Source organism: Salvia splendens, chromosome 14, assembly GCF_004379255.2.
Source record: "Salvia splendens isolate huo1 chromosome 14, SspV2, whole genome shotgun sequence".
Lineage (NCBI taxonomy): Eukaryota > Viridiplantae > Streptophyta > Magnoliopsida > Lamiales > Lamiaceae > Salvia > Salvia splendens.
The window spans coordinates 6964479-6990204 of NC_056045.1; the positions used below are offsets into that span (position 1 = coordinate 6964479).

At 35.9% G+C, this 25726-nt stretch overlaps 1 long non-coding RNA gene and 1 pseudogene across 12 annotated transcripts; one reads left to right on the forward strand and one right to left on the reverse strand.

Moving 5' to 3' along the window:
- Positions 1-215: 215 nt before the first annotated feature.
- Positions 216-2159, reverse strand: LOC121764013 (annotated as a pseudogene).
- An 11249-nt stretch (positions 2160-13408) lies between these two features.
- LOC121763731 lies at positions 13409-23903 on the forward strand. Of its 12 annotated transcripts, none has more exons than XR_006042474.1 (5): positions 13409-13653; positions 13770-16168; positions 16903-19586; positions 20545-20640; positions 22364-23903. It is a non-coding gene; the product is annotated as an uncharacterized LOC121763731 (long non-coding RNA). The 12 variants fall into 12 exon arrangements; XR_006042478.1 differs by lacking the exon at positions 22364-23903 and having other exon boundaries at positions 13762-13848; positions 14191-16168; positions 20545-21185; XR_006042484.1 differs by lacking the exon at positions 22364-23903 and having other exon boundaries at positions 13762-13848; positions 14374-16168; positions 20545-21185.
- The last annotated feature ends 1823 nt before the right edge of the window (positions 23904-25726 follow it).

The window sequence follows — 25726 nt, forward strand, 5'->3', positions numbered from 1 at the left end:
AGCTACAAGAAGACCTAATCAAACACATGTGGGCGAAATTCGGCAACGAGTAGTGGTTTTTTTAATTTATAGTATTTTAATTATGTAATTTTTAATTTTTAGGATTTTAATTATGTCGTTTTTTATTTTATTTGTCATTTGTAATATTATTTATGTTTTTTTAATGAATTTTAGTATTATGGAAATGTTTATGTTTAATTGAATATTAAATTAATTGTGCTCGTCCTTGCGGAAGAGCACAGTTGTGGGTATTGTGCTCTTGCCAGAGAGCAGGCATGAATAGTACCGCTCGGGCCCACAACCGTGCCGCTGGCAAGAGCACGGTTGTGGATGCTCTTATTAGGATTTCACATTTCTCCATCCCAAAGCTCCTCTACTGATTTGTGTTCAACATCAAACTCCACCCCCTTAACAACCCTGTTTTGTGGGATGTCCTTTATTTTCTCACCATCTTCATCTCTCAGCTTCCAATCAAAAACTTGAAGATTTTCTCTCATTCTCTCGCGATTGAAGCTCTTGACGATCATGCTCGCGCCTTGCTCACATATCCATCTCAATGCCACCTACACGTAGCACAAACGCAAACACAACACTAACATTTGTAATTTCACAAGGATTTCAAAACCTTAAAACTAAAATTTAAAATTGCAACATTAGCCGAAGTAAATTGGGTTAATAGTTTGTCAAAGTTATTGGTGGTCCTTGGCCCCATCCGAACTACGCTTTCTTGTTGTGACGGGCTAGTTTCGAGTGATCTAATTATTGATAATTTGTGGTAAATATATGTGTGTACCTGTGCAATTGTCTTGTTCAAGGAACCTGCAATGTGGTTAAGGATTGAATTCTCCATGACTGCATTGCTACCCCATGACGAACCAAGTGGAGAATATGCACTAACATGGATCCCTTTCTCTTTGCAATATTCCAACATCTTTTGTTGCTGCCACCCAACATTCATTTCAACCTGAAATAGAACAATACAAGACCACTTAATTAAAACACTTTTTCCAAGTTTGGAGTTTTTACTGATAAGCCAAAGTTGAAGCATGGGTACATTTTTGCAAGATTGAACTTTGTTGTTTGAGTACTAAAACAAGGATACAGAATCGAATATTCATTTTATAATTAATTACCTGGTTGACAGCAGGTTGGATAGTGGCGATTTGGAGGAGAGCAGAGAGTTTGGTAGTGCTAAAGTTGCTAACACCAATAGATTTAGCTAAACCCATTCTGCAGCACTTCTCCATTTCCTCCCAAATTTCTTTCATTTCAAATTTCACTATTTTAATTGAATTATCACTACTATCGACCTTTATGCTTACTGGCCAATGTATCATATAAAGGTTCACATAGTCCAACCCCAACTTCCTGTTACAAAAAAATATCATTTAATGTTCAAGTCAATTAATTATTAAATTCTAATTCTAGATCATTAAATTAATCTTATAGACCATTAAGCTGTAATCATGAAACAATAAATTCTGATTTAATAATAGATCGAATCTAAATCATGAATTAATAAATTCTAACTACAGATCAACATACTATAACTATCAGTTTCAATTATTAAATCCTAATTTAAAGAGAAGCAATAGTTAATCAAATACTACTAATACATAATCACGAGTTGCGAACTTCCGCATGAAATTACAGATCCGTTGATGATTTTTCTTATTGATTTGAAAAAAAAGTTCAAAAAACGAATTCCTAATTTTGAAATTACCGGAGAGATTCTCGGAGGGCGGGGAGGACTCGATCGCGATGCGTGTCTGTCATCTGCAGCTTGGTTGTGACGAAGATTTCGTCGCGGCTCTTGACGAGGCCGCGCCGCCACGGCGCCGCCGTGTCGAGGTGGCGGTCCCGGCGGCGATGGCATCGACGAGCAGCGGCACGAGCTGCTCCTTCGGAAGCGGAGGGGATGACGCAGATCCGAGGCCTATCACCGGCATCTTGCGGCTTGAATTCAACAATATTTCTGGGATTTGTAAGTTGTTCATATCTGCTGCTCCAAATTGACAGATATTTGGTAAAATATCGGTGTTATCGATTTTGCGATAAAGTGTGCAAATGACGTGGATACCAATTACCAACTCCAACCTGACCAGCCTAGACATGCCCACCGGTTCCGGTTCCGGCGGTTAACCGACGAACCAGAACCGGCGGTTCAACGGTGGCCATTTTCCCGAACCGGAACCGTCGGAATTTGGGTCGCGGTTCGGTTCCGGTTCAAGATATTTCGAACCGGAACCGTCACCGAACCGGCGGTTCCGGACGGTTCGGAACCGGCGGTTAACCGGCGGAACCGCCGGTTTGGGCGCGTATTTCAAGGCGTGTGGATGGGGCAGACCGGCGGCAGCTTTTCAGCTGAAAAACCGGCCGGTTCCGGCGGTTTTTGGGTCGTGAACCGGCGGTTAACCGTGAAAACCGGCGGTTAACCGCCGGTTCAGGGGGTTCCGGTTGCGGCGCGAGAAACGAGGCGACATGACGCAGCTTTTGCAGACGGTTTCGTTAACCGAACCGGCGGTTTTGCCCGGAAACCGGCGGTTCCGGCGGTTTTCCGCCAAAAACCGCCGGTTTTGCCGAAAATTCAATTTTTTTTTTCAAATTTCAAATTCGAATTCTTCCATTTCCCCCCCCATTTTTATCTATAAATACTCCCCTCTATCCTCATTTACATTCACCCCACTCTTGTGTTAGTAAGAGTTTCTCTCTTCAATCTCTCAATTCTCTCTCTTTGTCTCCAATTTCTCATTTGTGCTATTGTACTGGAACACAAATTTATATATGAAATCTGGATGAATGGGGATCAGATTATAGTTTAAAATGGGAAGCTGGGTTAACTGGCCGCCAATGAACCCAGCTTCCCATTTTAAACTATAATCTGATCCTCATTCATCCAGATTCCATATATAAATTTGTGTTCCAGTACCATCTGCCTCAAAGATACCCACTTTTTCACCAATAAGATATTTATCAAATGGGGAATATATTTTAATGATCTTCAAGTACAATTCTTCTCGGAATCAACCATTTTTTCTTGCAAAATGTTGCTCATTTTCTAAGCAAACACATATCAGCACGCCATATACACATTGTTGCATTTCTAATAAGGGCAATTTGATCTTCCAAAGCAATCAATGCATCTCGAACACACATAGTCAGAACATTATTCAAGCATCTAGCATGGAAAAAATCAGAACAAACTATCTATTAGTGCTAATTTTTTCCATGCTTGAATAATATTCTGACTATGTGTGTTCGAGATGCATTGATTGCTTTGGAAGATCAAATTGCCCCTATTAGAAATGCAGCAATGTGTATATGGCGTGCTGATATGTGTTTGCTTAGAAAATGGGCAACATTTTGCAAGAAAAAAGGGTTAATCCTAAGGTAAGAGAACTACGTGGGCTTTGATTCCTCAATAAAATTGTGGATACGTAGGCAACTCAACTTAAATTTGAAAAGTTTAACTTTGAAAGTTTAAGTTGATCTCAAGCCCTTTTCAATTTTTCCTTTCCCCCCCCCCATTTCATGTTTTTTTTATTTACCTTCCGAGTCCCACGAGGCGACGACACTTGTAAATTATATTATATTGTTGTATGTTGTTGTATTGTATACTTATGTATTGTAAATTGTAATGTATCGTTGTCCGTTACAACTCAAAATCAATAAAATTTATTTCATTTTCTCCTTATTCGTCTTATTTGTGCTTGAATTATGCATTGTCTTGTTCCAATTTATTGTATAAAGCCAAATTTCAAATTTAAAAAAAAAAAAAAAAATTGAACCGGCAAAACCGCCGGTTCAAAAACCGGAACCGCCAAAACCGCCGGAAAACCGGCGGTTCCGAACGGAACCGGAACCGCCGGTTTTCGAACCGGAACCGGAACCGTGAAATAGCCTCACGGTTCGGTTCCGGTTCCGCCATCGACCGAACCGGAACCGGCGGTTCCGAACCGGAACCGCCGGTTCGTGAACCGTGGGCAACACTAGACCAGCCAATCGAATGAGTATTATTAACATTAAAACAAATTTTTATTCCATAAAATAAAATGACATTGCTTGGTATATACAGAAAAAATTATAAGAATTATGGTGTTATTAATAAGATAAAATTTGATTATACAAAAGTTAATAAAATTCTTCTCACTTACTTTATTCTCTTTTACTTTATTCTCTCTCCATCTTTCCACCTTTTACATTTCCTACTTTATTATTCATTTAGAGCATCTCCAATGGCGGACGTCCGGTCGGACATGCGCGACGGGCGACCGGGACGTCCGCCATTGTGACAGGGGAGGTCGGATACGGACGTCCCGTGAGGACATCGGGTGTCCTTGGACGTCGGCGCGACGGGCGGGCGGACGTCCACCATTGTGGCGTGGGTCGGACGTCCGATTTTTAAAATTTTTAAATTTTTTTTAAACTCTATATATACGGCTCGTTGAATTTTATTTCATTCGCACCACTTGTGTTAACAAGTTTCTCTCTCTACATCTCTAATTTCAAGTATATCTAGAATGTCTAGTGACAGTGATAGCGAGAATGAATTGGAGGTCGCTGTGGAAGGTGCGATAGATAGGCTGCTACAGCAGAGGGTGCAGCGGCGGCAGCAGGCTGCGGTACCTCGGCCGATCCATCGTCGAACTACAGTACCCCGTGACCACATTGCTGCACATATTCGATTGTATGCAGACTACTTCGCTCCGCAACCGCGTTTTGGGGAAGCCTTATTCCGGCGACGCTTTAGGATGCATCGTCCGCTGTTTCTACACATCGTGGGTGATTTAGAGAGAAGATACTTGTATTTTAGGATCAGGGAGGATGCAGCTGGAAAACCCGGACTCACGCCCTTGCAGAAGTGCACTGTCGCAATCAGACAACTGGCGTACGGAGGCACGGCCGACATGTTCGACGAGTACCTCCACATTGAATTTTTGCGCGGGCGTGAGAGCGATATTCGGTGAGCGGTATCTTCGGAGTCCGAGCCCCGAAGACTGCCAGAGCCTGATAGATATGCATGGGTCGGTGCACGGGTTCCCTAGGATTTTGGGCAGCATAGATTGTATGCATTGGGAGTAGAAGAACTGCCCCGCCGCCTGAAAGGGGATGTACACTACTGGCTTCAAAGCCAAGCATCCCACGATGATCCTAGAAGCTGTAGCTGACTACCGGCTATGGATATGGCATGCTTATTTTGGAGTCGTCGGGTCGAACAACGACATCAACGTTCTCCAGTCGTCGCCCCTGTTCAATGCTCAGTGCGCGGGCGTTGGTCCCGCCATCAGTTTCGTCGCCAACGGCAACCAGCACAATATGGGATACTATTTGGCGGATGTGATATACCCAAACTGGCCCGTCTTTGTGAAGACAATCAAGCATCCGCTCGGACAAAAGAAGTCATACTTTGCGAGCCGTCAGGAAGCAGTGCGCAAGGATGTGGAGCGGGCATTTGGTGTGCTCCAGAGTCGATGGGCGGTAGTCAAGGGTCCTGTACGGCAGTGGTATATTCCCAACATCGGCGATGTCATGTACGCATGTATCATAATGCACAACATGATTGTCGAAAATGAAGGTGTGGAACTGACTCAGTGGACCAATGAAGATGATACGGGTGCAGGTCCAAGTCACGGCGTGGCCACCGCGAATGTGAATATGGGGGTACCTCATGGAGAGGTCGAGCGGATGCGTGCATTTGCCGACATGCGGCAAACAGATGCCCATGTTCGACTTCAGAACGATATTATCGAAGAGGTTTGGACGCGGAAGGGTTGACGTTGATGTTAGTACTTTTTTTTGTTTTATTACTATGTAATTTTTTTTTCAAATCATGTATGTTTTTTTTAAATGAAGTTGTTAATTTTTTCCGTTCGTATTCGTGTTGAAATTTTATTTCCGTAAACGTAAATTGTTTTATTTGTGAATTTGTGATTTTTTTTTTATTGCGGGAAGTCATAGTGGGAAGGGCGATGGGAAGGGCGGATTGTGAAGGGGATGTCCTAATGACGTGGCAGTGGGATGGGAAGTCCTAGTAACGTGGCAGGAGGTGTTTTCGGGATGTCCTAGTGGATGTCCGAGTGAGTGTTAAACTTGGGCCAGTGTTTAAGAGCTTCAAGGATTGGATTCAGGAATTAAATTGTTACGAAAGAATTGGCTGCTTAGCGGAGTTACAGTACGCGAGTTTCAGAACACCCCGAAGATGGTAATGTGAACATCTTGTATGATACATGTGGTCCTCTAAATCCAATTATTTTCTTAAAGTCTAATTTTTGCATATTATATTATTTCAAAAAGGTTGATCTTTGCATACTATTTGAGAACGGAAAAGATTGACAAGTGAAGGATTTAAGAGAATGAGGTGGGCTTTCTTTTTAAATATGGGCAATGCCCCAAGTATATTTTTATGTGAAAATGATACAAATATTTGTCATGCCGTGTTTTGTTTTATTCTATGGAACCTATCTGATGTGGCTTTTGCCATCAATGGATAATCGAATTCGGGTCTGTCTAGGGAGTGAGTCCCTATTCAGGCTAGTGTACACCTATGGAGATCGTGAGCCGTCTTTTGGGTCGGCCGGTCTAGTGACTTGGGATGTGGCCACATTCCTTGTCATCAATGGATCAAATATGGTAGATAGCTATGGGAAAATGGTTGATCAACCGAATTTTACAATGGAAATGATTTTAGTGTCTCGGGCATTTTCAAAGTTAAACCCGAGGTCACTCAATGGTGGCATGATAAATACTTTTTATAAAATGTTTTCGACATGAGTCCACTGAGTGCATCAAGTACTCAGCCCTGTATTTCTTTTTTAAAATGTGCAGGTTGAGCGGTGACGAGCGCGGTGGGTGTTGAGCATAAAAGTGAAGAATGTCTATCAAATGCCTAGAATATGTTGTGTCTTCATACATAGCATTATTCTACTCTCGAAATGCTTCCGCTAAATATTGTTTCTTTTGAGTTCTTGTATCGCTGAAATATTATTCATTTTTGAGTTGTTGATTGTTGAGATACTCTGATTTTATTCGAGCTATTCCTAGTTGTTTCAAGTTATGGTCGAGTTGTGTTGTTTTCCCCTTTCTTCCCCGCTTCTTTAATCCTCCCCTAGTCGCGATCAACCGTGTTTTCTATCCTTAGAAAATGCGGGCGTGACAAAGTGGTATCAGAGCAATTTTTCTTTCCGCTCTGGACCCGAGAGTCTTTTTCTGTCTTAGTCTAGACTTGTTTCGCTAGACTAAAATAATAATGATAATAATTATGCATTGAAGGCTCAACATCCCGCTTCGCCACGCTCAATCAAGAAAGAGGTAATTTATTTTTATGAAAATTTTTATGAGAAAGTTTTCAGGAAAGGAGATGAGAAGCTATGGTTATGAAAAAAAGAGTATGTTTTACAATGGGATAGAAGAGCTATGGTTATTAAAACAAAGTATGTTTTACAATGGGATAGAAGAGCTATGGTTATGAATACAAAGTATGTTTTACAACGGGATAGAGGAGCTGTGGTTATAAAAAAATATATATATGTGTGTTTTGCGAGAAGTTGAAAATCTATGGTGATAGAAAGATGTATGTCTTGCAATGGGGTGATTTATCTTTTATGAAAAAAAATGATCAATGGAAATACTGTGTTTATGAATTATTCAAAAATTTTTGAGTTTCGAGAAAAATAGTTTTAACTTTTTCGTTTGGAAAATTGAGCTATGGAAGTATGATGATATTTATGTTATGAGGTGCAAAGTATGATGCGTTATTCTATGGAGTGTTTTATACGATGGATGAAAGTTTATGCGAAAGTATATTTTAGTTTTGAGTCAAAACTTTTACTTTAAAAGTGAGATGTGGAAATTTTAGGAAAGTGTGAAAGAGTTTGAAGAAAGCTTTTGTGTCAAAATTTTATGAATGCAAATGTGAAGTGCGAAAGTGTTTAGCTATGAGATGTGAAAATGTTGTGTGTTTATCTTGTGGTATGAATGACGTTAATTGTGGTAGATGTTGAGATGAGAGATGATGAAGTATGTGGCGAACATAGAGTGCTTATGTTGTAGTCTAGATTGAATACGCGCGAACCGTAGTTTTAAGTTGAAATAATCTATCACTTTCCCGAGTGACGAAAACGAGCTAGAATCTGAAAGGTTGGGGTGAACCCCTAATTTGTCAAGGCACGACGAGGCAAGGAGATCAAGAGTGCGAATGGAGCTAGAATCTCCGCGCCTCGCCACTCTCCGACAGGTGAGGTAGGCAAATTTTATTTTTATCATTTTACCCCTTTGTTATATTTTCTAAAGATTAAATCATGGATTTAAAAGTTTGGTGTTTTTAATTTTAGATTCGTCAAGGCTGCGATTTTAGTGATGGATTTGGGGGGTGGGGGCTGTCACCGTCGACTCCAGGCTGCCGAAGAGCACAGAATCGTACTCATGAGATAAGTTTTTCTCCTTCTTTCTAGTTATTAAGGCAGTAGGATTCTATTTTATTTCTGTTTACTGAATTTGGTGAATTTGCAGTATATGCCTTGCCATATGGAAGACTTAGTGGTGAAATACAGTATGTTGTTAGACTTGTGGTGGCAAATTCTATTTCCAGATACATTTTTGAAATTAAACTTTGTTTTTTTTAAAGCTCATATAGATGATACCTATAGTTTGTTATACTTATAAAAACTATGAATTAAATGATGCTTACATGTAAGTTTCGATCATTCAAGGTCCAATTGGAGATGTTAAATTGCCTATATGCAATATGTTGTAATACATGGGGAAAAAAATGGGTGTTGATGGTACTCACCTCTGTGGTGTGAAGAAGAAAGTGACTTGTTGTTTGTGTTGTTTTCTTTTGGACTTTCCTCTATGACTCTGTGGAAGGATCTCTGCTGCCCTTTTTTTATTGGAGATAAGTAAAAACTTCGGTGGAAGGGTGCAGGTGAAAGTGATGGTATTTAGGTGTGAGGAAAAGCAAGTGGCTGATATAATCCCATCTCAAATATTCTAGGGGAAAAAAATGGGTGTTGATGGTACTCACCTCTGTGGTGTGAAGAAGAAAGTGACTTGTTGTTTGTGTTGTTTTCTTTTGGACTTTCCTCTATGACTCTGTGGAAGGATCTCTGCTGCCCTTTTTTTATTGGAGATAAGTAAAAACTTCGGTGGAAGGGTGCAGGTGAAAGTGATGGTATTTAGGTGTGAGGAAAAGCAAGTGGCTGATATAATCCCATCTCAAATATTCTAGGGGAAAAAAATGGGTGTTGATGGTACTCACCTCTGTGGTGTGAAGAAGAAAGTGACTTGTTGTTTGTGTTGTTTTCTTTTGGACTTTCCTCTATGACTCTGTGGAAGGATCTCTGCTGCCCTTTTTTTATTGGAGATAAGTAAAAACTTCGGTGGAAGGGTGCAGGTGAAAGTGATGGTATTTAGGTGTGAGGAAAAGCAAGTGGCTGATATAATCCCATCTCAAATATTCTAGGGGAAGATATGATTGCCTGCTAAGAATTAAATGCAGCCTTTAATGCTGTGTTTGAAAAAAATCGAACCTCTGAATCTGCCCTCTCTTTTTTTAATATTTTATTTGTTTATTAAAGTAATTATTTGAGTATTTGTTCACTTGTTCATTTAATTTGGTGTAGATATGTTCAGTTCAAGTTCGTGGCTGCCCGCGTTGAAGTACCTGATTTTTCTTAGAACGCAGGATGTATAGATTAAATTTTTGTTGGGACTTTTGTTGGATGTATCGGACAATAAAATTTGGATTTTGGGATCTTATTTATTATTTATTTAAATTTATTATATTCATATATGTGTAATATATTTACGTGTTCTATTTACTTGCCTAACAACAACGACAATCTTTCGTAGCTCGGATTTTATCGCAAAAAGTTACTTATATAGATAATCAAGCTAATAATATTGTTTTTAATAATATCGTCTTAGCGGGTCGTTGCACTAAGTTAACCGAAAATTTAATTAGCATCAAAATTTAAATGACAATTTTCCCTTTAACTATATTAGTGCATGCAATTGATAATGGTTTATAGATATATGAAAGTGATATGTGCATATTTTTTTTAGTTTGTCATTTGAGTCGTTATTAGGTATTTTAGACGCAAGTTTGTCATATGGTCTTCCGTTGGTACTATTTATCATCTCCCGTTGAGTACGAGTATTTCTGGTAAATGAAATATTTATAAATAGTATTCCCTACGTCCCTGAAAATTTGTCACCGATTTCCTTTTTTGTCCGTCCCTACATTCACACTACATTCTATTAACTCATTCACACTCACATTTACCATTTTTGGTAGTGGACGCTACATTCCACTAACTCATTCGCACTCACATTTTATTATAAAAATAATATATTAAAGTAGGACACATATACCACCAACTTTTTCAACTCACTTTCTATTACATTTCTGAAAACCCGTGCCGGGTCAAATGGCGACGAATTATTAGGGACGGAGGGAGTAATATGTACAATGATTCATAAAATATCCGAAAGTATATTTTTTGGTAATGAAAGCGGGCACTGCCCGAACCAGACTACATACTACCGATCATAAGAAATTCCTAACCTATCATGTAATAACCAAATAGCAAGGCTTATAGGCAGTTGTTCAAGAACATACACTCCTCTCTCGAAGTTGTATGCATGGTGTGACAAGAAATCTGCAGCAAAATTTCCTTCTCGATGCACATGTCCCACTGATGCCGAATCAAACTTTAGCAATAAGCTACCAATCCTTCCCACTATCGCACGACAACTGACATTCACCTCAAATTTCCCTGTAATCATAGAGACAGCTACGAGATTGTCGCTCTCTACCTCCAACATTCTTATGCCCAGTGCTTTTGCAATTTCTAAATCATGAAAAATGCACCAAATTTCAGCGAGAAGAATAGAACATACTCCGATGTTTGCGACAAACCCTTGTCTCCACTGTCCTGAAACATCACGGAAAAATCCTCCTACATATGCACGGCCGGTCCCCTTCTCTTAGGAAGCATCCGTGTTCAGCTTCAACATAGTCGACAATAATGGTTGCCAGAAGACTGTCACTGGTTGTCTCGGCAAACGCTCACCCACTATAGCGGCCATTCTCACATCCTCCACATTCTTTGCCATAATTATAGTTTGCCACATCCTCCCATTGAGTATGAGTATTTCTAGTAAATGAAATATTGAACTGGGTGTATAAATAGTAATATGTACAATGATTCATAAAATATCCGAAAGTATATTTTGATATTAAAGTTTACAAACTTTCGAGTTATGAATGCATGTATATAATTACAATTTACAACCAACAATTCCATTACCTGCAAAACACATCTTCCCCTTCTATTTTACGTGCTAGCACTTACTATTACTACTATAATATGAATTAAAAAAATTATAATTAAAAAATGTGATCAGCCGTAGCAACTTAGGCTAATGTGTTTTTTTGGGCCTATGATATTAGTAGTATTTTAAACCAAACAATTCCTTAATCTTCCTTTTAGGTAAATCAAATAGCGCAAGAAAAGTGGCAATAGTTTCATGGATTTTATAATCCTTTCTTTTTGTCCTCTCTCATGGTGTGGGTGTTAATTTCTTGAATTGCACGGCTTTCTGAAATATACATCACTGATGGGATGATATTTGCCACACAAGATCCTTTAAACTCCAACCCTTTGTATCTTGTGATATATCGTGTGCGTCTTTGGCGTTGTTAGGAAACCGCATAGGTAAAAAAATATGAATAAAGTTATAATATATGTTACTCTTCTTGTACTAGAAGGATATATTCGATTTGCAAAATTATATCTCATAATTAAATATGTATTATACTCGATTCATGAAATTTAATCTTATAACTTAATTATTGAGGCATATAGTGTCACGACCGCATTTTCTAAGGATAGAAAACACGGTTGATCGCGACTAGGGGAGGGTTAAAGAAGCGGGGAAGAAAGGGGAAGAAAGGGGAAAAACATCAAAACTCGACCATAGGTCCAAACAAATGGGAATAGCTCGAAATAAAATCAGAGTTTTGAACAAAATAGACTTGAGTCTTTTAAGATGCACAACGGAAGCAAATGAACGCGGTTCCATGTATGAAGACATGAACCTCCGAGAGTCAAAATCTGACTGAATTAAATGTCTTGTCTCAATAGCACTTCCTCCACCACTTCGCTGCTCAACCTGCACATTTAGAAATATATGCAGGGCTGAGTACAAAAAGTACTCAGTGAACACATTGCCGAAAATTACACATATACATTTGAAAATATTGTCAAGCCATCATCACAGTAACACTCGGGGTGTTGTTGAAAAGACCCGAGCTTACTAAACATATCACATTGGACTGCAGTCCCTTTATCCTGTACTTAGCCATATCTGATCACATTGTGCCGTTGAGATGGTGTTCTCACACGGTCACCTTACATACATGTGCCGGGAAGGTGGCCACCTTCCACGGTCACCTTCTCTGCCCAACATGTCAGAGGTATCCTTGTGCCGGGAAGGTGGCCACCTTCCTCGGTCACCTGCTCTGCCCATCATGACAGAGGTAGCTTGTGTACACTAGTCCGAGCGGGGACACCACCCTCACTGGGACCCGAATTCGACTTATATCATCATTCATAATTTATTTGGCCTTAGCCAAACAGATAGGCATCATACACAAAACATTTATGGCAAGACAACATCTTTAAAAAAAATCACAAACATGTGTTCATGTTTTCATAAAAATACGATTTGTATTTTTAGTATAAGAAAGCTCACCTGGATCATTTAGTTCCTTTAACTTGAATCTTTTGTTCCAACTTTACTTGCAAGGGTAACCTCTTTGAAAACTTCATAATATAATAATACACTAATTAGACTCAAGGACAAACCTACTTAAATTAGAATGCATGCCTCATAATAAATCTCATTTTCTTACTTCACTTATCTTTAAGAAATTTCTTAAACTCATATATTATTTGATGCGTCTTCATCCACCATTTTCGGCTTCGACTAAATTGGATCTATGTATCTTCTTACTTTGAAAATTTTACTCTTAACCAAAACTTTAAAATAAATAGAAGGATCAGTTATTTTCGCTAGTTACATTAATGGAAGAAATAAAAAAAAAATTAAAGTAATCATTAGTGAAATCTTATTTTAAAACTTAGGCTAAAATTTAAATATTAATTTTGCTCCCAAAAGATATTATTTTCTACTAAATTTCAGCCCAAAACATAATTAATTTCGGAATTGGGCTTCCCTCCATTTAAAACAACCTTCATTAATTTAAAGATCTGGGCTCAAAATATTTATAAAATTTTTTTACACGGCCCAACTAATTTAATCAGGAGCCCATTAGGAATAATACACACTAAAAACCCTACCACTTATCTTCCTCCCTCATTTATTTTTTTTTAAAAAAAAGAGCAGCAGCTCTCTCTCTCTCTCCCACTTGGACTCGCCGCCACCAGCCTCACCGCCGCCGCTCGCGGAGCGGCGGCGCTCCTCTCTCCTCTATCTCTCTTCTCTCTTCACCGTCGCGCCGCCATCCTCACCGTTTTCTCCGTCCAGCCGCCACCGCTGCGGGTCCGCCGTCGTCGCGGGTTCGCATCCCCGCCGCCATCACCGAGAATCTTTCCTCCAGTCGCCGACGCCGTTTCCGACATGTAGGTGGTCGGTTTCTCCACCCCCTCTCTTTTATTTTTATTTTTATTATTTTTCTTTTAAAGATTATATTTTAAATTCCTTTTTGATAATAAACTTTGTTAATTTCATTCCAAGATTTCCAGATTCAAGGAAAGAAAAGGAAGGATGTGTTTTTGGAGCGTGGGCTGCCATCGTCGGCGACGGAGTGCCGAGCTCGTTGCCGTAAGTTCCTCCGGCAGGCTCCTATGTCATTTCAAGCTAAGTTCCCATTATTCATTAAGAATCTTATATTTTTATGTTCTTTGGATGCTATGGCTTCTATGTCCTTGAGGTGCTAAGATGTCTATATGAAATCCATATCATGCTAAATTGGTGATAGGGCAGCAGATTTTCGTCCCTAAATTAAGTTTATGAGTTCTTTGCTAGAGATTGTTATTTCTATATTTTCTTTGCTATAGATGCAATTTGCTAGTATTCGTCAGTGGCTAAAATCTTGCCATATGCATGTTGTGGAAAGAAGAAAAAAAAACTTATGTCGTTATTCCTCACCTTTTTATGTGTTAGGAAAAAGCTTCACTACAACTTTCCACTGATGTGTACGTCCTCTTTCTTTTTCTGCTTTGTTGGAATTGATTTGGATTAGTGTATTGTTTGGTTGGAGGTGGGGTAGTGAAGGCGATGGCTGGTTGGTATGTATATAATAGTACAACAAGTGGTATGACAAAATCCTCTCAAATATTCTTTTAGCAGAGAAAATGATGATTACACCGACATCCCATTTAATGCACCATTAAATGCTGTCAGAAGGATTATTTTTCTTTAGAAAATTTTGGGTTGCAGCATTAAATGCTGTGTAAGAGCCTCTGAATCTGCCTTCCCTTTTGAATTTTTTTTATTATTTTATTTATTATTTTATTTATTTTTTTGTAATTATTTGATTATTTAATTTGGTTTAGGTATAATCGGCTCAAGTTCGTGGCCGTCCATGTAGAAGTGCCCGTCTTCTTAAAACATATGATGCATAAATTAAATTTTGTTGGACTTTAATTGGATGTATAAGACATCAAGATTTTAATTTTGGGATCTTATTTATTTATTTATTTATTTAGATATATTATATTCATATATGTGTAATATATTTACATGTTCTATTCACTTGCCTGACATCAAAACAAACAACAACGACAATCTATCTTAGCTCAGATTTAATCGCATAAAAGTCACTTATATAGATAACCAAGCTAATAATATTGTTTCTAATAATATCAGCTTAGCGGGTCGTTACATATAGGCATAGTTTGATGGCTAGCTATGTTAATTCTAGACTAGTTTATTTAAACTAATTTTTTTTATCATTTGATAGTATGGTTTATTTATCACTTTGAATGATGGATTAGATTGAAAGAATCACATAACATATAACATGCAAGCAGTGGCGGATCCAAGAATTTTCGTTTGGGGGTGCGACAAACAATTATGGTTTTTTAATTATTAAAAACGTGAAGATGTGCATCAGAAGAAAATCGAAAAGATAAAAAGAAAGAGAATTAAAATCCTTATGAATATTTAAAAAATATATAATGATAAAGATATAAGAAAATGGGTCAATTTTTTTAGAAATAGGAAATTATTGGTTTTTAATGCAATAGAAAAAACTATACAGAAAAAAATATGTATAAAATACATAAGTTCGAAAAATAGAAAAATAAAGATAGGTGCCTTAAATAAGTTTCTATATTCGAATGCAGTTTTGAAAAAGAGAGAAAAGAATAAATATGAGAAATGTAATAGTACTACTATTTGCATAAATAAAAGTGGAAAGAAGTGAAACATAAAAGATGAGAAGGCGCAACTAATAAGCTTCGAACACTGGTCTTATGGATGAAAGTTAGAGACACAACCTGTAACATCCCGAATTATAGGCACCAATAAAAGGTTTGGATATGTGGTGAGGAATAGTAGTTAAGTTAAACCGTAAGGTATAAATTTGATACGAAATGCCGATTAGTCAATTTTCGGCAATTTCTTTTGTCCGTGTAAAATCATAAATCGAAGCTAAGGGGTAATAATTTTATAAATTACAAATTATGGCCTAGAATAATTGTTGATAATGTGAGGAATTGTTTTGGGCCATTTGAAGGTAATTAAAAAAATTTCTATCGCCGATAATTTCAGTTTTTAACGAAAACGATCGGCGAAACTTTTGAAGATATAGACAGGAATAATTTTGCCTTAAACTAGAATTTAAATGCTAAATGATGATATAAAGAGTTCCTAAATATGATATCATATGATAGGGCAATAAAATGTTACAAGATAATTAATTTATTTAAAAACTAACTAAATAATTAAATAATGATTAGAATTCTCTAGAGAATTCTTTTGTCTATCATCAACTCCAAACCCCCCCCCCTCATTTCAGCCACAAGCACGTCCTCCCCCTCTCCATGGAAGACCAAAAGCTTAAGCTTTTTAATTTCCAAATATTTGTCATTTAATCGGTAAATCGATCGGGTAATCTTGTATCCGCCAGCAAATCGAGGTAGCCCTTTCTTCCTATTCTATTTTTATACCTTGAACTTGAGTATATGTTGATGTTGAAGGGCTGAATTTTCATTCACTCGGGGGTAGGAAAACTAACCGATTAAATTTCGATATATTGACGTTTACGCGATCATAGGCCTTCATTTGTCGTTGTTTGATATTTGAACCCGCTCGGGGTAATTAACACGGAAGAATAGTATACGAAAATAAATGGTAAAATGAGAAAAATGTGATACGAAATGATATATGATGATATGCGAAATCTGGAGAAACCAAAGCTATAAGATACAATGAAAATGTTGTAGTATAGAAATAAATATGTGAATATGTTATCAAGAGACCATAAGAGAAATATGACGAGGATGATATGATGAATATATATGGGTATCTGAACAGGTATGCTTTGGTGTGAAAATTCTGAGAATTTGGAATATATATATTGTAATAATAAGTCAAGATAATAAGGAAATGGCATTAAGAATGAAATCTCTGAAGAGACATGAGTAAGAATATATGGAAAAGTTGTATGACGATAATACAAATAAGTTTGATATAATGTGATTGTAAGTAATTTTGGAAATCTGTGAAATTGAAATGAAAACAAGCAAAAGATTAAAAAGGAAATAATGTAGTTATTATAGTTACTATTGTCTTAGCTGAGAGGGTTGGATTCTGTAGTTTGGATATTGCTACTGGGCTTTCGAGCTCACTCCCCCTCTTTCCCCCCTGCAGGTTAGAGTCGACATTATGTCAGTGGTGTTGCGCAGCTTTGCATCTTTGGCGAGTCACTGGTGGTCAACTTGGTTTAGTAGTCGTGGCATGTTATGTAATAGTTTAATCTTTAACCTTCCGCTGGATAAATGTTAAGTTTTTAAATGTAATAGATTTTAATTATGCTTTTAAGCTAAAAAGAAAAAGGAAAAATTTCAGCACGGGTTTTCGATACTGAAACGTGACATCACTTATTCGGTGGGTTACCTACCGGGTAAGGGGTGTTACAAGTTTTGGTATCATAGCCTAGGTTTAGGCGGTTCTGGAAAGAAGTGATTCAGTAAAGTGTGTAGTAACATGCCACATAGGTTTAATTGTCTGTTAGTACCAGTGACTCGATGCAGCTGCTTATGTCTAAAGTGGAAAGAAGTTAACAAGGTACGGGACATAGTTTCCCGTGTGACCGAGAAAGATGTTATATGGGACTGGCCACCCCATATAGCTCTAATCTCGGTAGCGTCGGTATGTGTAAAAGATTTAAAAAAAAAAATTCAGGGAGGATGGGTCTGAAAATGTTGATGAAAAGTATGTCCTAATGAAAGATACTAATAAATATAGGCAGATTATGAAAGAGTATAAGTAAAAGAGAAGAAAATGAGTTAAAGGAATGATATGGAAAGAAAGTAAGTTATAGACTAAGTGACCATCATGATATAAAAGTGTAACACGAAAATTCACAAAGGTATGTGGATTGTCTGATATAAGATGGATTAAGAGTCATAAAGTAATATCCTATAATGATAAACAAAAGTATAGAAATATGTGAAAGGAAATGTGTTTGGCAAAATGATAAATATTGATATGAAAACATATGAAACTATAAGGCATTATATGAATAAAACCATAAATGTGCGAATGAGAAAATGCGACGAATAAGAAATAAATGATATGATCTGAACATGTGTGCCCATATATGGATTACATGTGTACTTCGAATCGGGCAATATGAGATATGACGTGATGTGATGGAAATATGAACTGAATAATCGTGCAAGACAATAAATTATATGATTGGAAATGTGAACTCCGTGAGAATTATGTGTGCGCTCGAATACGAGCTATATAAATGTTAGAACCGAATGATGATTCAGAAATGAAATGGAAAATGGGAATGTATGCTCTAAGCGAGCTGTATAGTATATGATAAGGTATGTCTAAAAATATGAGTTTGAAATTGAGCTATATGATATAAAATGGTATTCTGGTTGAAAGTGTTGTCTGTGATCTGTAAATGTGTTAGTTATGGATAAGAATGAGTTTTGAAAATAAATATGGTTGTTAATGAATACTGACTTGATATTTGAATTATGTTGTGATTTGGTGGTTTGATTTGATAATCTGTGATTAACATTGTATCTTGTTGGTTTTGGGGAAGCACTGGTTATAGAGAAAACGCTGCCCAATTTTTGCTAGAAATTGATCAGATAAATTAATACGAAGTTGTGGTAAATAAACTGATAAGTGATAATACATGAAGAGAATGATGTTACATGATGACTTAAGAAAGGAAAAAGGGAAAAGATAAGAAGTGTTGTGAATGATAATAAAGGAAAACGTAATGAAATAATGATATGTGGAAAGTGAAATACACCCTTCGTCGGCTATAAGTGCCCGAATAGGGACTATGCAATTGGGACTATACAATATATGATGAGTATGTGAATTATACATATGCGTGATGAATATGATATGTGCGCCTTATGTGGACAAAGAAAAGATGCAAATAACATGGAAATTACTATGTAAAGAAATGATAATGTGACAAATGTGCTTGAAATATATTAGAGATAATGATAATATTATTATGTGATCGCAAAATGTGGCTATGTGTTAAGATGTGATTATGTGATTTTGTATGTCATTCTGTGTTTGGTTATGGAAGTGAGGATACGCTATGTAGATGAGGATATAGGATGTCGTGGAATGGCATACGTATATGCGACGCTTATAGGAATGATGTAAACCCGAGGGAATTTCGAGGACGAAATTCCTTTTAGGGGGGATGAGTTGTAACATCCCGAATTATAGGCACCAATAAAAGGTTTGGATATGTGGTGAGGAATAGTAGTTAAGTTAAACCGTAAGGTATAAATTTGATACGAAATGCCGATTAGTCAATTTTCGGCAATTTCTTTTGTCCGTGTAAAATCATAAATCGAAGCTAAGGGGTAATAATTTTATAAATTACCAATTATGGCCTAGAATAATTGTTGATAATGTGAGGAATTGTTTTGGGCCATTTGAAGGTAATTAAAAAAATTTCTATCGCCGATAATTTCAGTTTTTAACGAAAACGATCGGCGAAACTTTTGAAGATATAGACAGGAATAATTTTGCCTTAAACTAGAATTTAAATGCTAAATGATGATATAAAGAGTTCCTAAATGTGATATCATATGATAGGGCAATAAAATGTTACAAGATAATTAATTTATTTAAAAACTAACTAAATAATTAAATAATGATTAGAATTCTCTAGAGAATTCTTTTGTCTATCATCAACTCCAAACCCCCCCTCATTTCAGCCACAAGCACGTCCTCCCCCTCTCCATGGAAGACCAAAAGCTTAAGCTTTTTAATTTCCAAATATTTGTCATTTAATCGGTAAATCGATCGGGTAATCTTGTATCCGCCAGCAAATCGAGGTAGCCCTTTCTTCCTATTCTATTTTTATACCTTGAACTTGAGTATATGTTGATGTTGAAGGGCTGAATTTTCATTCACTCGGGGGTAGGAAAACTAACCGATTAAATTTCGATATATTGACGTTTACGCGATCATAGGCCTTCATTTGTCGTTGTTTGATATTTGAATTAGAAGTTTGATTACATGGATGTGAATTTGGATGAATATTGAACAGGGGGGGAGCTGAATTGATGATATTTGATGTGGAATGGTTGGGTTTGAGATAAAAGCTTGAGAAGAATCAAACTCTCTAATCTGCCGCCTCCTAGTTTGAATTATTAAGCATTTTAAGAAAGGTTAAAACTTTTGTTTAACAATTTTAAAAATAACTATATTTAGTCTTGAGGTCCCCTGAATTTTATGGAGAATTTAGGAGTTCAGTTACTGCATGTATAAATTGTTAAGACAATTCCGCCGGAAACTGTCAAAATTGTGGTAAACTGCCATATTTTAGTATGTTCTATCCGAATTATTAAGGGCATTTAAGGTCAATGAAAACTTGATTTCATAATTTCTAAATTAACTATAAGGTGTCTCGTTATTCTCTGAATTTTGTGACTAATTAAAGAGTACAAATACTATTTATAAAAATTATGTAGAAAATGTTGCCAGAAACTGTTCGATTTTGTTAGTCTCTGGTAAAAGGAGAATATCTCTCAAACCATTAGAAATTTTTGAATGAATCTTGTTGGATTATAAACTATACTTCTTTGGGCATTTAAAAAATATTAGGTCAAGCCTCTAAATCCTTCCGAATGAATATAGAATTTTTATGACGAATCAGTCCAGTGAGGTTGTATAGTTAGATGATTTAAGTTAATATAGCAAATTAATTTATTTAGATGATTTAATGATGAAAACATGATCATGGGTAAATATGAGTTATTAATTGGTACGCTATTTATATTATGCATAAAGCGAAGGAGCATATAGTGCGTTTTGATCACAAAGGAGTGGATTTAGAGGGTAGAGAAGTATCAAGGTGAAATAGGCTTATGTTCATAAGCCTGCGAGGTAGCGTATCCTCTCTATGGTTTTCGATTCTTTAGGTTGAGATGATGTGTGCTATAATGTGATTATATGTGAGATGTTATTAAATAATGTGCTTAAATATGCTTATAATTTAATATGTGGATTATTATGATTCTTATTAATTTTAATATGAATGATCTGTGGAAAAAAAAATGGTACGAATATGAATAAAGACAATGGATATGATATGCAATGAAGTGTAATAAATTATGAAGATCTGAATAATGTGAAATATGTCTGAATAGATTATGAAAAAAAATATCTGAATATATATGAAAAAGAGTGTATGTGAATTCGATAAGAATGATTATCTGAAGTGATATTTGGAAATGGAATAAATGTGAAAAAGAGATTTGAAAGAAGAATATGAAATAAAACGTCCTGTTTGCTTGGTCATATGTGTTGGGTACAATTGGCATGCCATAGGACAGCAGCGCTGCATTATCTGTGATCACTCGTCTTCTGGATAACCGAAGCGAGGATCGTCTGTTATCTGATGGGCCCCTATCTGATCTGTCTGATCTGCACCCTAATGGGTGGTTTGATTATCTGTCCGCACCCTCATGGGTGGTCTGATTATCTGTCTGCACCCTCATGGGTGGTCTGATTATCTGTCTGCACCCTATGGGTGGTCTGTGCGGAGTCCTCTCGAGGACAAAATCCGCGTCTGCATCTGATTCTGTTTCTGATCTGGTCCGTGTACCCTGCCTGAAACCAAGCAGATATTGGGGCTATAAGATAAAATAATATCTGATGATTTCTGAATAAAGGATCTGTAATCTGTAATCTGTGATATATGATAATATAAGATAAAATAATATCTGATGATTTCTGAATAAATGATCTGTAATCTGTGATATATGATAAGATAAGAAAAAATTAATATCTGATGACTTGTGAATAAAGGATCTGTAATCTGTAATATGTGATATATGATAATATAAGATAAAATAATATCTGATGATTTCTGAATAAATGATCTGTAATATATGATAAGATAAGAAAAAATTAATATCTGATGACTTGTGAATAAAGGATCTGTAATATGTGATATGTGATATGTGATTTGTGAAATATGATATATGATATGATTGTTGATCAGTCCTCACGGAGGAAATGATATTTTATGTTGAACGGTCCCCGCTCGGGGTAATTAACACGGAAGAATAGTATACGAAAATAAATGGTAAAATGAGAAAAATGTGATACGAAATGATATATGATGATATGCGAAATCTGGAGAAACCAAAGCTATAAGATACAATGAAAATGTTGTAGTATAGAAATAAATATATGAATATGTTATCAAGAGACCATAAGAGAAATATGACGAGGATGATATGATGAATATATATGGGTATCTGAACAGGTATGCTTTGGTGTGAAAATTCTGAGAATTTGGAATATATATATTGTAATAATAAGTCAAGATAATAAGGAAATGGCATTAAGAATGAAATCTCTGAAGAGACATGAGTAAGAATATATGGAAAAGTTGTATGACGATAATACAAATAAGTTTGATATAATGTGATTGTAAGTAATTTTGGAAATCTGTGAAATTGAAATGAAAACAAGCAAAAGATTAAAAAGGAAATAATGTAGTTATTATAGTTACTATTGTCTTAGCTGAGAGGGTTGGATTCTGTAGTTTGGATATTGCTACTGGGCTTTCGAGCTCACTCCCCCTCTTTCCCCCCTGCAGGTTAGAGTCGACATTATGTCAGTGGTGTTGCGCAGCTTTGCATCTTTGGTGAGTCACTGGTGGTCAACTTGGTTTAGTAGTCGTGGCATGTTATGTAATAGTTTAATCTTTAACCATCCGCTGGATAAATGTTAAGTTTTTAAATGTAATAGATTTTAATTATGCTTTTAAGCTAAAAAGAAAAAGGAAAAATTTCAGCACGGGTTTTCGATACTGAAACGTGACATCACTTATTCGGTGGGTTACCTACCGGGTAAGGGGTGTTACAAGTTTTGGTATCATAGCCTAGGTTTAGGCGGTTCTGGAAAGAAGTGATTCAGTAAAGTGTGTAGAAACATGCCACATAGGTTTAATTGTCTGTTAGTACCAGTGACTCGATGCAGCTGCTTATGTCTAAAGTGGAAAGAAGTTAACAAGGTACGGGACATAGTTTCCCGTGTGACCGAGAAAGATGTTATATGGGACTGGCCACCCCATATAGCTCTAATCTCGGTAGCGTCGGTATGTGTAAAAGATTTAAAAAAAAAATTCAGGGAGGATGGGTCTGAAAATGTTGATGAAAAGTATGTCCTAATGAAAGATACTAATAAATATATGCAGATTATGAAAGAGTATAAGTAAAAGAGAAGAAAATGAGTTAAAGGAATGATATGGAAAGAAAGTAAGTTATAGACTAAGTGACCATCATGATATAAAAGTGTAACACGAAAATTCACAAAGGTATGTGGATTGTCTGATATAAGATGGATTAAGAGTCATAAAGTAATATCCTATAATGATAAACAAAAGTATAGAAATATGTGAAAGGAAATGTGTTTGGCAAAATGATAAATATTGATATGAAAACATATGAAACTATAAGGCATTATATGAATAAAACCATAAATGTGCGAATGAGAAAATGCGACGAATAAGAAATAAATGATATGATCTGAACATGTGTGCCCATATATGGATTACATGTGTACTTCGAATCGGGCAATATGAGATATGACGTGATGTGATGGAAATATGAACTGAATAATCGTGCAAGACAATAAATTATATGATTGGAAATGTGAACTCCGTGAGAATTATGTGTGCGCTCGAATACGAGCTATATAAATGTTAGAACCGAATGATGATTCAGAAATGAAATGGAAAATGGGAATGTATGCTCTAAGCGAGCTGTATAGTATATGATAAGGTATGTCTAAAAATATGAGTTTGAAATTGAGCTATATGATATAAAATGGTATTCTGGTTGAAAGTGTTGTCTGTGATCTGTAAATGTGTTAGTTATGGATAAGAATGAGTTTTGAAAATAAATATGGTTGTTGATGAATACTGACTTGATATTTGAATTATGTTGTGATTTGGTGGTTTGATTTGATAATCTGTGATTAACATTGTATCTTGTTGGTTTTGGGGAAGCACTGGTTATAGAGAAAACGCTGCCCAATTTTTGCTAGAAATTGATCAGATAAATTAATACGAAGTTGTGGTAAATAAACTGATAAGTGATAATACATGAAGAGAATGATGTTACATGATGACTTAAGAAAGGAAAAAGGGAAAAGATAAGAAGTGTTGTGAATGATAATAAAGGAAAACGTAATGAAATAATGATATGTGGAAAGTGAAATACACCCTTCGTCGGCTATAAGTGCCCGAATAGGGACTATGCAATTGGGACTATACAATATATGATGAGTATGTGAATTATACATATGCGTGATGAATATGATATGTGCGCCTTATGTGGACAAAGAAAAGATGCAAATAACATGGAAATTACTATGTAAAGAAATGATAATGTGACAAATGTGCTTGAAATATATTAGAGATAATGATAATATTATTATGTGATCGCAAAATGTGGCTATGTGTTAAGATGTGATTATGTGATTTTGTATGTCATTCTGTGTTTGGTTATGGAAGTGAGGATACGCTATGTAGATGAGGATATAGGATGTCGTGGAATGGCATACGTATATGCGACGCTTATAGGAATGATGTAAACCCGAGGGAATTTCGAGGACGAAATTCCTTTTAGGGGGGATGAGTTGTAACATCCCGAATTATAGGCACCAATAAAAGGTTTGGATATGTGGTGAGGAATAGTAGTTAAGTTAAACCGTAAGGTATAAATTTGATACGAAATGCCGATTAGTCAATTTTCGGCAATTTCTTTTGTCCGTGTAAAATCATAAATCGAAGCTAAGGGGTAATAATTTTATAAATTACAAATTATGGCCTAGAATAATTGTTGATAATGTGAGGAATTGTTTTGGGCCATTTGAAGGTAATTAAAATGGGTAAGGGGTGTTACACAACCACTGAACCAACAATGACATTGTGACTTTGTGTAGATATACATACAATATAGCGATAATATTTGGGGGTACAGCTGTACCCCTTTGTTCCAATGTGGCTCTGCCACTGCATGCAAGCTCTCAAAGTGCAACCAACAAATATCACTATAATATTTTCCATCATTATAAGTGAAATTTTATTTGATGACGTCAAAAGCCACCTTCGATGGCCACCTATTGCTAATGCTCTTAGATGTTTAGAATATTATAAGTGTTAAACAAAATATTTGTTTCTTATTTGTTAGAATATTCAATTCACCATGCTAAATCCAAGTCTACGTTCCATATATCGAACCTGATATTTTTCAAGCATAAATAACCTGATATTTTTCAAGCATAAATACTCTTAGACTCCTAACCTTGTACGATTAGAATTGAAACCTAAAAATAAAAATAAAAATAAAAAATATTTATTATATTGACATATTATTATAGCTATCTTGACATTAAACTGCTTCTTAAAAAATAGGAAAATTCAAGATTTTTTTTTAATTTTGACATCGAAACGTATGCAAGTGAGATCTCGTTAGAATCCTTATAAAATTATATTTAATTTGATATATGTTGTATAAAAGAATAATTTAAATTGAAATAGTTATAATCATTTAAAGTTTTGAGATTTTTTGAAGTTTGTTATAATCATTTTTTTGTTATTTTACATTAATACCCTTAATGACATTTTTTAAAACTATATGATACTTGTGGCTAAATGATTTTGTGGCTTGATTTAATGATCCAATGCATATCGTTTAGTTATAGTTCACAATTTAAGAGTAATTTAGCAATATAATACACCTCATCTAAAAAATATCAATATATATGGTAAATTTCTAAAAATTTTAAAGGTATATATATATATATATATATATATATATATATATATATATATATATATATATATATAGGGTTGCGTTAAAGATAGAACCATTCTTAAGTGTAGAACCTAGAACTCTACATATTTTATTCATTGGATGAGGAAAAAATGACGGTCAAGATTAAAAATCATACA